This window comes from Mastigoproctus giganteus, chromosome 6 (genome assembly GCF_048544385.1).
Source record: "Mastigoproctus giganteus isolate SK-2022 chromosome 6, ASM4854438v1, whole genome shotgun sequence".
NCBI classification, from domain to species: Eukaryota; Metazoa; Arthropoda; class Arachnida; order Uropygi; family Thelyphonidae; genus Mastigoproctus; species Mastigoproctus giganteus.
In genome coordinates, this window is record NC_143580.1 from 103,395,994 (window position 1) to 103,412,092 (window position 16,099).

Here is a 16,099-nt window from a genome sequence, read left to right on the forward strand (position 1 = left end):
CAGCAAGAGAGGATATCATATTCACGTTCATGGAAAAAGCGAATCTTCTGCTGAATGCTAGACAGAACTGGAGGAGAATTATATCTTACAGATATTAAAGCCTGTAACACACTGAGGGAGTGGAATATAAAATGAACCGTGGGTATTGGCATTTACTGATGTGATCCAAGGCTAACTCTATAGCGTGCAGCTCTGCCGTAAATATGCTGCATTCAGAGGGTTGACTGATTGATTGGTTGAATTTATTGGCGCACCAGCAACTTAGGCTATAATGCGCCAAAACCTTGTAAAAAAATTAGTAAAACATTCAGTGACATAATGAATTAGGTCACTAAGTCAGGGTATAAAAACAAGTATAAACTGTAAAAGACAAATATCCGTAAACAAGTAACAATAGTAAATCTTAAAATAATAAGATTTTTTTTAAATATGAGTAAAAAGGTTTACTGATTTTAGGAATCTAAAAATAGCGGACACATGATCATTGTCGGATAAAATCTGACTGAGTGTATACGGCTCAGTCAGATGGTTAAAAGCGGTAAAACGAGCATTTCTAAAACTGGTACAATCACATAAAATATGTTGAATCGATAAAATGGTGTCGCACTGTCGCACATAGGAGGGTCATCGGCCCTCAGCAAAAAGGAATGTGCAATATGACAGTGTCCTATGCGGAGCCGAGCAAGAAGAACTTCCTCTTTGCGATCCCTGCGTAAGCTGGACCGCCAAGGATGGATCACAGGCTTAATTCGACATAGTTTGTTTGTAGTAATCAGTCGATACCACGAATATTGCCACTGAGAATGTAAATTATTACGGATCACCTGCCTGTAGTCTGTATAGGGGACAAACAAGTCAAGATTATCCGTCAGGGATGCCGATTTGGCTGTAGTGTCAGCCAAATCATTTCCTCTAATCCCGATGTGACTGGGGATCCAGCAGAAGCGGATACCGAATCCACTTGTATAGAGATTGTATATTATCTGCTGAATTCGGGACAGGGTTGGATAATTAGTGTGTGACATGGCTGATAAAGCCTGTAGTGCACTCATTGAATCGGTATATATAATACTGTTGTTGTTGTTGTGGGGGTTTCATGGCGCATAAGCAACTTTGGCTATAATGCGCCTATTCATTTATGAGAAAAAATCGTACTGCCTGAAATGTCCTTAATCACAATAGATTAAAAATTCTAATTTGCTTCAGAAAACGGAAGAATTCCGATATATTTGCCTTGTCACCTATCAAATTCTCTAGGGTTATTGGTTGTTGAAGGATAACCAGTGATTGCAGGATGGAAATTCTGTCTTGTTTATAATGGGGGCAGTCAATGAGAATGTGTTTAACAGTCATATTTATATAGCAATGTGGACATTGTGGTGGATCATCTCCTGTGAGTAAATGAAAATGGGTTAGATAAGTATGACCTATTCTTAGTCTTGAAAGAATTACTTCTTCTCGTCTTGATGTCCGGACACTGGAGGGCCAGATTTTCGGAACCTGTTTAATCTGAAAGAGTTTATTATTCGTTTGGGAATGCCATAGTGCTCTCCATTCTGTTAGGCATGCAGCATGAATCATTAGCGCATAGTCTGAGGCTGGGACAGGGATATTGGTGAAATCTAAGCTGGTTGGGTTTTTTGCAGCTTTATCAGCCTGTTCATTGCCTAAAATACCAGAATGTGCTGGTATCCAGCAGAAGGCGACCAGTTGGTGACGTTCTTTAATCTTTAGTAATAATTTTCTAATTTCAATTATAACAGGGTGAAATTTATCTGAAGAACTACACAAAGCGTTGATTGAGCTGAGGGAATCCGTGTAAATAACTGATTTTAATGAGCAGTCAGGAGGGAGATTTTTTAAAGCTAGTTTAATTGCGAATAACTCAGCTGAGAAGATACTGAAATCAGGAGGAAGGGCTGCTGATACAATTGTATTCGGAAACACTGCAGCTGCTCCAAATTTTGAATTTGATTTAGAGCCATCTGTGTATGTTGGTAAAAAATCAATATACTTTTGAGTGTGAACAGCATGAACTTGTCTGATATTTGATGATTGCAAAATATTCTTTCCCCACTGACAGAGGTAAGTGTCACAGGTCGGTATAGGAGTTTGAACCCATGGTGGTTGGGTACAAGCGGCTACTTGTACAGAATGGATGGATATATTCCAAACCTGCAGTAGTTCAAGAAGGCGATGACCAGCTGGTTTTACTATGCTAGGTTTATTTCTGTACAGATTTTCTAACGGTGGATTGAAAAGATATGGCTGAATGGGATGCGAGGCACAACTTTGTATCTTGACAGAATATTTAAGCAATAGCAATTTCCTACGTAAAGATAGTGGCGGCCCATGAGCATCAATGTAAAGGCTATGAGCTGGCGATGTTCTGAATTCGCCAAGTGCAATCCTCAGTGCACTGTGTTGTACTGGATCAAGCCAGCGTAAAGCACTCTTTCTGGCAGAGTCATAAATGGGAGCTCCATAATCAAGACGGGATCTGATTAATGCCTTGTATAATCGAAGAAGGCAGGTACGGTCTGCACCCCACGTTTGTGCAAATAAAGATCTGAGTATGTTTATCTTTTTTAAGCAGGCAGTACGTACTTTTTTAATGTGCTCTAAAAAATGTAGCTTGTTGTCCATGATTAACCCTAGAAATCTAATGTTACTAGTGACTGGGATGGAAATATTAGAGATGTGAAGTTCAGGATCCAGATGGAATTTGCGTTGTCTACAAAAATGGATAGCAACTGTTTTCTGTTGTGATAGCCTATAGCCGTTAAGGCTGGCCCATTGCTGTATTTTATTTAATGATATCTGAAGCTGTCGTTCAATAGATCTCATATTTTGGGAATGACAGGAGATGGCAAGGTCGTCCGCATAAAGGTAAGTTTCTACAGTATTTGGAAGTTGTTTAGTGATAGAATCTACTCTTAGGGCAAAAAGAGTGGCACTCAGTACTGATCCCTGTGGAACACCTTCTTCCTGAATGTAAGTTGCAGAGAGGGCATGTTGGTATCGAACTTGAAAAGATCTAGTGTGTAGAAAATGCTTTATAAATATAGGAAGGTTGCCCCGCAGACCAAGAGAGTAAAGGTCTCTTAGTATGCCATGCCGCCAGGTGGTATCAAAAGCCTTCAAAAGGAAGGGTTGTAATCTTCCTGCTCTCTAGAATGTGATGGGGCATTAATCCCACAAGAGTCAGTATTGGTATGATCCATCTTTGCTCCTTTTAGCCCTTGGCAGAGAGACTTTTCTGTGCAGGAGCAATGCCTGGTGTGACCAAGCGAAGAGTAGTAGGGTTTAGTAATATACTATGACAAAATAAAGAAAGGTGGCTTTCCTTCCTTGCTCTGTACAGGAACTTTTGTTACGAGAGCTGTTATAAAATAAATGGATTTTTTAACGATAAGGACAAAAAGGAACTGTAAATCGCTTTCTAGAAATCTCACTGGAAGTACAGATAAATCGCTCAGTCACAATCGCTTGGCACCCGGGGCCTGATTTTATGCTCCACCTTATATTTCTGGATTTGTTTGCCTTTTTTCCAAAGGTCACATGCTTCAGAAAAGGAAGGATGGCTTCCTTTACAGTTAGGGCAACTAGGAGTGGCAGCTGTACAGTCTCCTTGGGAATGCTCCTTAGAGCCACAAATAGGACACACAGCATCGCCTCGGCATGCCGTCTGAGAATGGCCATACTTCTAGCACTTAAAGGAGCGAATGGGATTTGGGATGTAGGGCCGAATCTTTCAGTTTAAATAACCTGCTTTAACAGAAGATGGAAGAGTCGGAGTACTAAATGTCAAAATGACGGACCTGGTTGGTAGTAGGTTCCCATCTTTTTTGGTCATTATTCTCCGCGCATGAGTCACTTTTTGTTTCCTGAGTTCTTGTATTATCTCTTCTTCTGACACTGATAGTAAGTCCCATTCGCTGATAACGCCTCTAGAGGTGTTAGGAGTGTTATGGGGCGTAACTGACACGGGAATACTGTTAAATGATGTTAATTTTAACAGCTTCTCTGAGTGAGTTGTCTTAAAAGTTTCAATTAGAAGGTCTCCAGATTGGAGACGCTTAACCATTTTAGGAGATCAACAAACCGATTCTAAACATTTCTGTATAAGAAAAGGCGATAGTTTGCCAACAGGTTGCGTGGATAATGAGTGCATTATAAGAAATGCTGGCACGTCATTATTCTGATTTTCCGTCCTTAGTCGCTTCGGACGATTGGAGTCACGGTCGTTGTCAGAATTTCTGATCTCGAGCCGGAGGGCTCTAATGGTGGATAGTCACTTATATCCATGTCGGCTCCTTTTGGCCCTGGGGGTTTGTCTTTACCACCCAGGTTACCAGCCCCGCCACGGGGAGGCAGGAGCAGTGCCACGAGGTGACCAAGCGGCTATTAGTTGTATTAGTAATAAAGAAAACGAAACAGAAAGGTTTCTTTCCTTTCTGGGCCTTTGCCTACTACTTGTAGAACGAAAGAGCTACTTAAGTATAAAATGAGGAAAACAGTATTCCGAAATAAACAGAATATATATAATGGCAAAACCTCTTTAGATAGCTTGCTTTGTGAAACGCACTGAGATCGCTTGGCCACGGAACGCTTGGCACCCGGGGCCGGATATCAGGGAATGAAAAAGTAGACTATGCAGCCAAACATTCATCCAACATGGCATCACCAGATTACTATGTTCCATATATGGACTACAGATCCCATATAAGAAATACATGTAAGGAACAATGGACACTTTTGTGGCAATCTCAGCTAAATAACAAGCTCCGCGAAATAAAACCTGAACCACAGTTTTGGGTTTCCAGTTTTTGTGTAAACAGAAAGGAAGAAGTCACCCTGGACAGAGCACGAATCGGGCACAGTCAGCTCACCCATATTTTTCTTCTTACAGGAAATGATCCTCCGCAGTGTATGCACTGCAACTCTCCTCTCACAATAAAGCACATTCTCGTTGAATGTACCTTATACACTCAAGCTCGAAAAGCCTCATTCAGTAATCTCCAAAATCTTCAAGAACCTTTGACACTCCGCCAACTCATAGGTAATGATACAAATCTCAAGGAATTTTCTGTTTTTTTTAAACGGATACATCTGTATAATTGTTTCTAACTGTTCTCATAGACACCGTGTGATCTTCATCTCGTTTATAGGCGCAACATGGCCTAAGTTGCCCTTGGGCCGGAAATAACCATGCCAATACCAAATTTCACACGAAATTTCCATTAGTTTCCTTACCCTCCAACTTCATATCCATCAAATTCTGCAATCAATTTTTTTTTTTGTTTTTATCCCTTTCCTGGGGCACGATATATACCCAACAAATTTACGCTATTTTTGATTGGCTCTCAGTTATATTGTGTCAGGCTCTCAGGCCTGACACAATAACCCCCAAACGGAAAGCCTATTCCACACAGCATCCTTCTTAAACTTCTCCCTTTGTTAAGGGGAGAATTTTGTAAATTCAAGTGAATTACAGAATATAAATAAATGTTAAAATATATTATGAACGCGTAATAAATAAATTAAACACTTTTCTGTTTATTTAATTAGTATATCCTGTTTCTACATTCTGACAGTACGTAGAAAAACAGAAGAGTGCACTATTCTGTGCACTATATTATTTATGAAGAATAGCTTTTTTTCGGAACATTTAAATATGCTAGCGAACTTTCAACTGGTCTTGCATGTTTGCGAAAGATAACTGGGTAGCACCGATAATTGAAAAAATATATATGCATTCAGAAACCAGGTAGCATTTGATACCAACACTTCAGAAAAAAATACCAGGTAGCACCGATTTCAACACTTCAGAAAAAAATAAAATGCTTCTTTCTAAATGTTATTTCAAATAGCTGTTTTCATAAAAGTAGCTTTTGTGTGATGTTTGTTTAGCTACAGTTTCATATAGGTGAAAGACACTTAATTTCCTCATTATCTTGCCGTCACACTTATTGTTAGTGGAAGATTAAGTAGATCTCATTATAAAGCCAAATAAGTCCGTCGCGTCGTCCTAGTTTCTTTATCCACCTCCGTTATATTACAAAAGTAATTAGCGAATCTGTTTGTTCGAAAGTTTATGCGAAAGTTTTATGACAGTAAAGTCAACTAACATAAACTCCTAAATAAATTATTCATACCGAAGAGCATTTTTGTAAGTTGGTAGCCAAAAAACTCGCAACCGTTGTAATTATTTTAATAACTCAAGATAATGAATTATCCTCGAGGCTTGTTCTTTGAACGGCATTTGTTGTCACACATGCGAGAAACGTAAAATCTCGTGGGTGAAACCTTTTGGGATAAAGCTGGCCTTCTAATTATTAAAAGTCATTGGGAAAACAGTTCTCCAACACATTTTGAAATTCTGCTAATCAGGCAACATACAGAAATCGACTCAAATCGTTCTTCATTCAAAAGAACACTAGGTTACCGTGATAACAGTGAATTGATTTGTACTACCATCAAGGATAAAGGGAAGGGTTTTTGCTTTCGTAAAGGAGACTACAGTGGTTTGTAAGATATAAGATCTTACAAGTTAGTTAAAATAAATATATCAGGGTTGTTTTTGTGCAAAGCAAGATATTAATAAAAAAAAAGTTAGATATGGTGATGGTATAAGATGAAAAATGTTACAAATTAAATAAAGTAAAAGATAAGGTATAAGGTATGTTCGTGTCAGACGGCACCTGGGATTTCTCCCATCTCCGCGTGTGTTTCACTGTATCGAGGACAGTACACTGTCAAGCCAGAGACTTGAAAGTGTGTGGGTCGTGTCTGTGCAGTGTGATATGTTGTGCCCATTGTTTATCCGGCTAATTGGCCGCCAGGCCCCTAGTGGGGCCCGACGTTGCCCATACCCTGCCACGTGGAGGCTAGCCGGGTGTATCCAGTATCACAACAATTTGCTCTGGCAGGTCCTGCCACCTAGTTTCCTGGGATTTCAGTGGCTAGGGCCTATTTAAAAAAAAAAAAAAAAAAAAAATTTTATGCATTTGACATTAATGCTTAATGGGATTGCTGTTAGGAAATCGCTGGTTAGGGTTGAACACTAAAGAGATGTGTTAAAGGCCAAATAGGTCGGGCAAAATTTTGATGTTATTAAATTTAGACATGTAACGCTAGATAAAAGCTGATAGTGTTAGATATCTTAGAGATTTGCACAAAACCGGTAGAATTTAGACGTTGGTTATAATTTGGCGGCATTGTTAAGGGGTGTACTAGGTCGATTTAGTGAGAGAGAGAGAGAGAGAGGGGGGGGAGATTGAAGACTGGGGAGGAAACAGATAGAAGAATAGGGACGGATAGAGTAGACATCCCCAAAGAGGTCAGTGGAGACGAGCCCCACCAGGCGAAATATGGGGGGTAGGCAGGGAGGAGAGGAGACAGAGATCCGTCTCCTCCATTCCCTGCCTGGGGATGGGGTTTTAAAGGGAACCAGGTTAGAGTACCCAGTTCGGATCGCCAATGGCGTGTTGGCAGCAAAGCCGCAGAATGTCTTCGTCGGTGTCATGTCCAAGGAGTGTCGAATCCGGTATGAAGGTCCAGCTGCCCATCCCGCTCTGGGGGTGGGATATGTTAGCTGGCAGTGGGGAACCTACCAGGTGAAGGGGGGGGGACACACACATTTACTTCATTCGTAATGTGCATTCTCACTCTACTTGCATTCTTTTTTTTTTTTTTTTTTTTTTATACTTTTTTCTTATTTTATAATTTTTTTTATTTTTTTATTTTTTTTATACTTTTTTCTTATTTTATAATTTTTTTTTTTTTTTTTTTATATATATATATATATTTTTTTTTTTTTTTTTTTTTTTATTTATTTATTTATTTATTTATTTTTTTTTTTTTATTTTTATTATTTCACTCAACTCATTCATCTTTTTCTCACACACCAGGAGGGGATGCAATGATGGGTAGCGTAAATTTAAATACTAATTAAAACCAGGGTTAGTGTGTACTTAACTTAGCATTTGTGGTTTGTGTTCTTTTCTCTCACGCTTGCACTTTTATTCATTCTTCTAGCTCTCATCTCATTTATTCGACTCTTTCTTTCTGCACTGCACTCTCTGGGCACCGCAACTTACTGTTATTCTTCAGTTGTGGTGCAGGCCTAGCTGCAAGGTTTTTTTTTTTTTTTTTTTGCAGGCCAGGGGAGAATGCAGTGATAGTGTTTATGTGGTTTGTAAATGTTTGTTGGTACAATATATATAAAGTAATGTAAGTTATTTTTAACTTTGTATTCTTTTGGCCAATTACATTTGCTCTTCTGCTCATTCCCGTTCACTTTCTCTGCATGCATTCCCATCCCCCTCCCCTACACTGGTTTGGGGCCCCAGGTTCCTACACATGGCATGGTAGTCAAAATAAAAGATAGTGGGTTTTTTTAGCAAGGTAAGATTAAATCAGAGGAAAGTTAAAATTAATGAGGGGATGGGTATAACGTGAGAATAAACCGTAGCAAGGGATGAACTAACAACCCCCATTATACGCGAGAACAAACAGGGACAGCAGGACTAGGTAGTAGAGGGGGTCATTTGTAGATAGGCGTGAGAAGGGTTGCTCAGGAACAAACAAAGGGACGGGAGACCCGATTAGTCGAGGCGTTTCCTTTGATCGGTTACACCGTCAGAACAAACAGGAACAGGGTGCACTTCCAGTAATCGGTTTGAAATTAAAAGCGGCGTCAGACTGACCGATATGTGTGTTTTCGAAAGGCCAGGTTGTTTTTGTTGTTGTTGTTGTTATGGGATTTCTGGCGCAAAGGCTACATAGGCCATATTGCGCCTATCAAAGTAAGTAAGTATACATGTGATAACTGCTCTGGAAGCAATTACATTTGGTCATACATTTTAATTTTTTTCAAGTAGGTGAAAAATCGGAGAGTTTTGGGTCATTACCTATGATGCTGTTCAGTGACAAGGGGTTTGAGATGGGGCTGGAAGTAGACTGTCGGACAGTGCTGAAAGAGCTACATTCAATCAGAATGTGCTTCACTGATAGCGGCTGCAAACAGTGCGTGCACTGAGGAGGATCATTTCCTGTGAGCAGAAACAGATGAGTAAGGTGGGTATGGCCAATTCAGGTTCTGGCTAGAAGTACTTCTTCCTTTCTAATTTTACGGAGGCTAAACGTCCATAATTGTGGTTCAGGTTTCAGTTTTGTTTGTTTGTTTGGTTTTATTGGCGCATTAGCTACTAAGGCTGTAATGCGCCAAACTAAGGTCATATATAAAAATTTCAATTTTCACTGACCTAATTACTTAGGCCAGAATGTCAGTATATAAAATAACAAAGGTATAATGTAGAAAAGATAAATCAATAAGGAAATAACAGCAACATGTAAATATTAAATACAAGTAAAAACCTTTATTGATTTAAAATATCTAAAAATAGCAGACACATGGTCATTGTCGGATAAAATCTGACTGAGTGTATACGGCTCAGTCAGATGATTAAAAACGGTAAAACGGATATTGCAAAAATCTGGACAGTCGATTAAAAGATGTCTAATTGATAAAATTGTGCCACAAGACTCACACATAGGAGGGTCATCAGCCCTCAGCAAAAAAGAATGTGTCAAATGACTATGTCCTATGCGGGTCCGGGCAAGAACAACTTCCTCCTTACGATGCCTGCGCAGACTAGACTGCCACGGTTCAATTACAGGCTTTATATGATATAATTTATTCGCAGTCTGTCTATTCCACAAATCCTGCCATTGGGAGTGTATTTTCTCGTGTATTCTTTGCCTGTAGTCTGTATAGGGGACTGACAGGCAGCGATTATTACTGGGAATTGCTGATTTGGCAGCGGTGTCAGCCAAATCATTTCCCCTAATCCCAATGTGGCTAGTTGTTGTTGTTGTTGTTCGGTTTTATTGGCGCATTAGCGATTAACGCTATAATGCGCCAAAACCTAGTCATTAAAAAATAAAATTTTTAGTGGCCTAACGAATTAGGTCACCAAGTCAAAGTATAAAAACAAGTATAAACGGTAAAAGGCAAATATCAGTAAAAGAGTTGATTTTTTAAATATGGGTAAAATGTTTTACTGATTTCAAAAAGCTAAAAATAGCAGACACATGGTCATTGTCAGATAAAATCTGACTGAGTGTATACGGCTCAGTCAGATGATTAAAAGCGGTAAAACGGATATTGCTAAAATCTGGACATTCAACTAAAATGTGTCTTATTGTTAAAATTGTGCCACAGGACTCACACATAGGAGGGTCATCAGCCCTCAGCAGAAACGAATGAGTTAAATGACTGTGTCCTATGCGGGTGCGGGCAAGAACAACTTCCTCCTTACGATTTCTGCGCAGACTAGACTGCCACGGTTCAATAACAGGCTTTATATGATATAATTTATTCACAGTCTGTCTGTTCCACGAATCCTGCCATTGGGAGTGTATCTTCTCGTGTATTCTTTGCCTGTAGTCTGTATAGGGGACTGACAGGCAGCGGTTATTATTGGGAATTGCTGATTTGGCTGAGGCGTCAGCCAAATCGTTTCCCCTTGTAAGATTTGAAAATCTTACAAAAATAAAATAATTTTTTATTAAGACTTTGGAAGTTAGTTTTCCTTTTGATTCTTGCCGTTAATAGGATAAATGGGTAATATATGCAGTTTCAGAAATAAGAATTATTCTGGTAAGAGGTATAAAAATTAAAAGAGTAGCGGGAACGAAAACAGAGCCATTAGCATTACTTCCGTTAAACCAGGGAACAGATGGAGGATACTATGACAAACCCAGCAGGGGGTCCGGCGCTACAAAAACAACTTAAGGTTTATGAGAGGTCACACACCGGAAACGTATTCTGTACAACACACACTAGTTTCTAAAAATAGACGCTATAGTAGCCAGTGTCACAATTTGTGGTTTTTTTGAGGGCAATAGAGACAAGCTGTTATGAGACAGGAAGAGTTGTTTTGGAATATTCGGCCGACATCAAAGAACACATGTTAACAAGTTGAAAATAATAAAAGAAAGGTATATTGGGAATCACGTGCTAGTGCTACGGGGTAGGCTGAATTAGGCCTTCCAACAAACGAAAAGAAAGAAAAAATGAAAAAGAAAGAGTGATTGGAAGAAAACACTGTGGGAAGGCGTGGAAAACTCCTGGAGAAAATTGTGGATGGTTTTGGACACAGGGGGAGAGAGTGGAAAAAGGAAGAGAAGGAGAGAGGAGAATTTTTTGAGCGGTGCTAGTGAAAGGGTGAGTCGGGAGGAGTTGCTTGAAAGAAGATGAAGAAATAGCCGACGAAAAAAGTCGAAGTGGGGTTATCAGTAATGTAGTGAGTGAGAAATTAGGAGATGAACTGGAACAGAAGGTAGCCGTCCTGACAGGAAAAGTAGCAGATCCTGAAAGCGGAGTAGCAGTTGCGAATGCCGTATGATAATGCCCTGGAAGCTGTAAGATGTTGCCCTGGAAGCTGTAAGATGTTGCCCTGGAAGCTGTAAGATGTTGCCCTGGATAGCAGAAGATAGCAGCTCTGGATAAGGATAGGATAGAAGGCCCTTATGAAGACACCGGATCACAGAAATTAATTAAGTGAAAGTTAATTTGAGAATACTGTAAGTTAAAAGCTAGAGAAAGGACTGTAGAGCGATATTTGGGGAATTCAATGATAAGAGAAAGTTATTTTTGAAAATACTGTAAGTTAACTGCTAGAGAAAGGACTGTAGTGCGATAATTGGGGAATTTAATGATAAAGATAAGATTAGATGGGTGAACCAAATAGGAGTAAATTCTACTCTAAGGCAATTATGGTTGGTTTAGGCAGTAATTTGGAATAAGGAGGATAGTAATGTAGATGAGAAAGTTAACGGAAGGAATTGTAGAAAAAAATAGAAATATTAAATGTGTGGAGATAAAATTTATGTATATTGCCAGCCCTTAAAGGTGTGTTTAAATGTAATATTGTATTTTGGTAATCAAGTTCTGTAACTGATAATGGTTAAAGAAATAAATAAGAAAGAGGAAAGAGAAATTTAAGAATAAATTGGTAGTTATGATGATACATAAAAGTAATATGATCAATGATATGTTTAACTTTAATGATAGAAAAATGTTATTGACACCTATGAGGTATGATTTGATTGTGTTGTAATAGGAGCAGAAAAAAGGTGAGCATATAAAGAGTGTAACTATTTAACCTGTGTATGTGTAATGAGAAAGGTGAGATAAAAAAAAAAAGTCAAGTCTGTAAAGGAGCCTGTTAGATAGGAAGAGACTGGATATGTTGGAAGTACCTTGGTGTTGAAACAGTGAAAATTTATTCTTAATGAGATTTGTTATGATTTAACTGTAAATATGCATAATAAACTAATTTTTTTGTATAACATTTGTGTAATTATTTGTTGTACTGGACACAAGCCTAACCAATGGGAATTAAACATATATAAGAGTTTCTCCCCTATGAACTTAGAATTTTCTGAGAAGTAAAGTCAGATGCGCAAGTGGGGAGATATTATAAAAAGGAGTTGTTTAAATAGGGAAATAAAATAAATATAAATAAAACAATATAAATACAACACTTTTAAACCCCCCCACACCCTAATCCCAATGTGGCTGGGAATCCAGCAGAAGCGGATATCATATTCACGTCCACGGAGGAAGTGAATCTTCTGCTGAATACTAGACAGAACTGGATGAGGATTATATCTCACAGATATTAAAGCCTGTAACATGCTAAGAGAGTCGGAATATAAAATGAACCATTGGTATTGGCATTTACTAATGTGATCCAAGGCTAACTCTATAGCGTGAAGCTCTGCAGTAAATATGCTGCATTCAGAGGGAATCTGCTCCGATGTGGGATCTGCTGCTGTCTGTAAAGACAGCAGCAGATCCCACATATGATTCTGACTTCGAACCGTCTGTGTAAACTGGCGCGAAGTCAGAATGTTCAGCTCGGTGTGCTGAATAAAGCTGCAGGTAGACCGATGATGGAGTGTCCGACACTCCCCAATTTTTAAGGGACAAGTCACATATTGGAATATGAGCATGCCAGGGTGGAAGGGGTTGCTTCGGTGTTTGGGCAACCTTGTCTATCTTGATATCAAGTTCTATGAGTAGCTCTTGGAGACGAATACCAAAAGGACGATTAGCAGTCTTACGGGTATTGTACAAATTTTCCCATCGTGGCTCAAAAACGGATAGCCACGTAGGATGGTCTGGCAGGGATTTCAGTTTAAAAGCGTACTTTAGAGACAACTGCTTACGTCAGTAGGAGTGGGGTCACTTTGAACCAAACTGACCAGGGGCGGCCGCTAGGTGGCGCTGCAGTCGATCTTTGCCGCCGACCCCGCCCACTAGAGGGCGCACCAAGCTGACCAGGGGGCGGCTGCTAGGTGGCGCTGCAGTTGAAACATTGCCCCCTCCCGCTAGGGGGCACATCGAACTGACCAGGGGGCGAGGTTTACCCCCCGCCTGCTAGAGGGCGCATCGAACTAACCAGGGGGGCGGTTTGCCCCCCGCCCGCTAGAGGGCGCATCGAACTGACCAGGGGGCGCGGTCTACCCCCTCCCGCTAGAGGGCACACCAAACTGACCAGGGGGGTGGTGTGTCAACTCTCACCTCCCCACCCCACCAACCCTCCCCTCTCCGCGCAGCGGTCTGCCTCCCTCCACACCCCACCAACCCTCCCCTCTCCGCGCAGCGGTCTGCCTCCCTCCCCACCCCGCCGTTAGGTGGCGCTGCCATCGAAACACTTTGAACCGATTTTGTCAGCGGGTGGTGTTCCCCCTTCCCCCATCTTTGCCGCCAGGTGGCGCTTCCATGAAATACTTTCAACAATACTGACGGGGGTTGTGTTCCACCCTCCCTCTTCTCACCCCCGCCGCTAGGCGGCGGTACCGTCGCACAATGTTAAAACACGCATAGTGTAACATGTCTTATGACGTCATAATCCTTTGTGGTAATTCTTGGAATTCAAAGAGAGGGTTTTGTTCCCCCATGAATATGAAGGTGTTTTTTTAAATTTTGCTGCTGGTTGGTATATTTTTAAAAGAATTTTAAATGAGAAGACTATTTTAAACAACAGGCAATAAATTAAAGTATTCATGAACAAATCAATGGTATTAATTTTAAGTATTAATGTACAAATCAATGGTATTTTTTTAAGTATTCATGAGCAAATCAATGGTATTATTTGAATATAATTAAAGTATTCATGTACAAATCAATGGTATTTTTTTAAGTATTCATGAGCAAATCAATGGTATTATTTGAATATAATTAAAGTATTCATGAACAAATCAATGGTATTTTTTAAAGTATTCATGAGCAAATCAGTGGTATTATTTGAATATAATTAAAGTATTCATGAACAAATCAATGGTATTTTTTAAAGTATTCATGAGCAAATCAAAGGTATTATTTGAATATAAAGTATTCATGAGCAAATCAATGGTATTATTTGAACATAATTAAAGTATTCATTAACAAATCAATGGTAGTATTTTGTCAGTTGAAAGTGATTTTAAATATAACTTTTAAGGAAGACACAGAATTATAATGAACGAAGTCTTTTATTGAACACTGTTAACAAAATTATTTACAGGTAAAATCTTTACACACCGCTCTCTCTCTCTTCAGTATGCACAATGGAAACTAATAATAAAAATGAGCACGTGCTTGGTCTAACAACATGGATCTCAGTTCAGATAACATTGAATTTACAGCATTGAATACTTGATAAGAATCGAATTGTGAAAAGAGTCCTTTACCTTTCTTTTCACCGTCGAATTCACGAACAACATCATAAGGATATACAGTCTTTAAATATAATTCATATATATCGATGAAAATTTCATCCTCGGCGCCGTTCAAGAAAGTATTGGTTTGGAAGAGTTTCCTTTTTAGGAGCACGTCACGAGCTTGATATAAACGTGAAACAATAATATCACCCATAAGTTTGAAGATAGCCGCTTCCTCCTGTAAAAGCTGCAGTCGTTTTTGAATGGATATGGTTTTAATTGATAAAGTTTGCACCTCGAAATCATCAAGTTTAACATCGTTAATATCGTTGTTCTGTATACGACGAATAGTCAAAAATCCATTTCCACACACAGTTGCCAGATTTTCACTTATTCTGCATTCGGTGTCTTCTTTTTGGTTCAAATATTTTGTAAATTCCGGAAGTTTCTTTTGAAGCAGCATCCATTCTTCACATTTAATAACAATTACATTAGAATCGGACTCCAACTGGACACAGGGTTTAAAATTTACAAATCCAACCCGGACAAGCCATTTTGAAGACACAGAGCGATAGAAACTGTAATAGCAAAACTTAGACGCCATGGCTAGAGAGAGAACTGAAATGAGCACAGATCATAAACCCTTTTTAAACCAAATATCACCCTAGTTTTCAGCCAATCAAAAACAGGTGCGTACAAACATGTTCAATCGTGATTAAAAACCTTTGCATGGCCTAACAAGTCTTATGACGTCATAATCCTTTTGTGGTAATTCTTGGAATTCAAAGAGAAAGGTTTTGTTCACCATGCACGGTATAACAAGTCTTATGACGTCATAGTCCTTTGGGGGACAACATAATTCCTAATTAAATAGTTTATTTTTTACATTATTTTAATTTGTTTTGTAGCCAATAAAAAAATAATTGCACGTTTATATGAGCGCAAAAATAAGTATTGTGATCAAATAAACAAGGGGTCGTTTCAAGCTGAATTTCCTTTCTTTGTGGACAGCCGATTTTTTCTAAATTAATTACAGATGCATTGGTATATTTTGACAAAATGTGTTTCTTTTCTTCTCCTTTCACATAAATTATACTACACTTTCTAGTGACCATTTCCAACCACATCCTTAAATCTTTTTGTTGAATGAAACCAAAATTCCATGGTAATTGATGACAGTTTTTAAAAATCCAAATATTTTGTCTCTTAATTGCGTTTGGTAATTCATTCCACCCACATGGCGGGTACATTACATTACTAAATAAATTTTCACCGTCAAAAAATGCAACTTCCTTTATAAAATAATTTCCATCAGAATTTAGAAACATCTGGAAATCGATGAGTGCTGATTTTTGATCCATTTCCTGGAACTGTCTGTGGT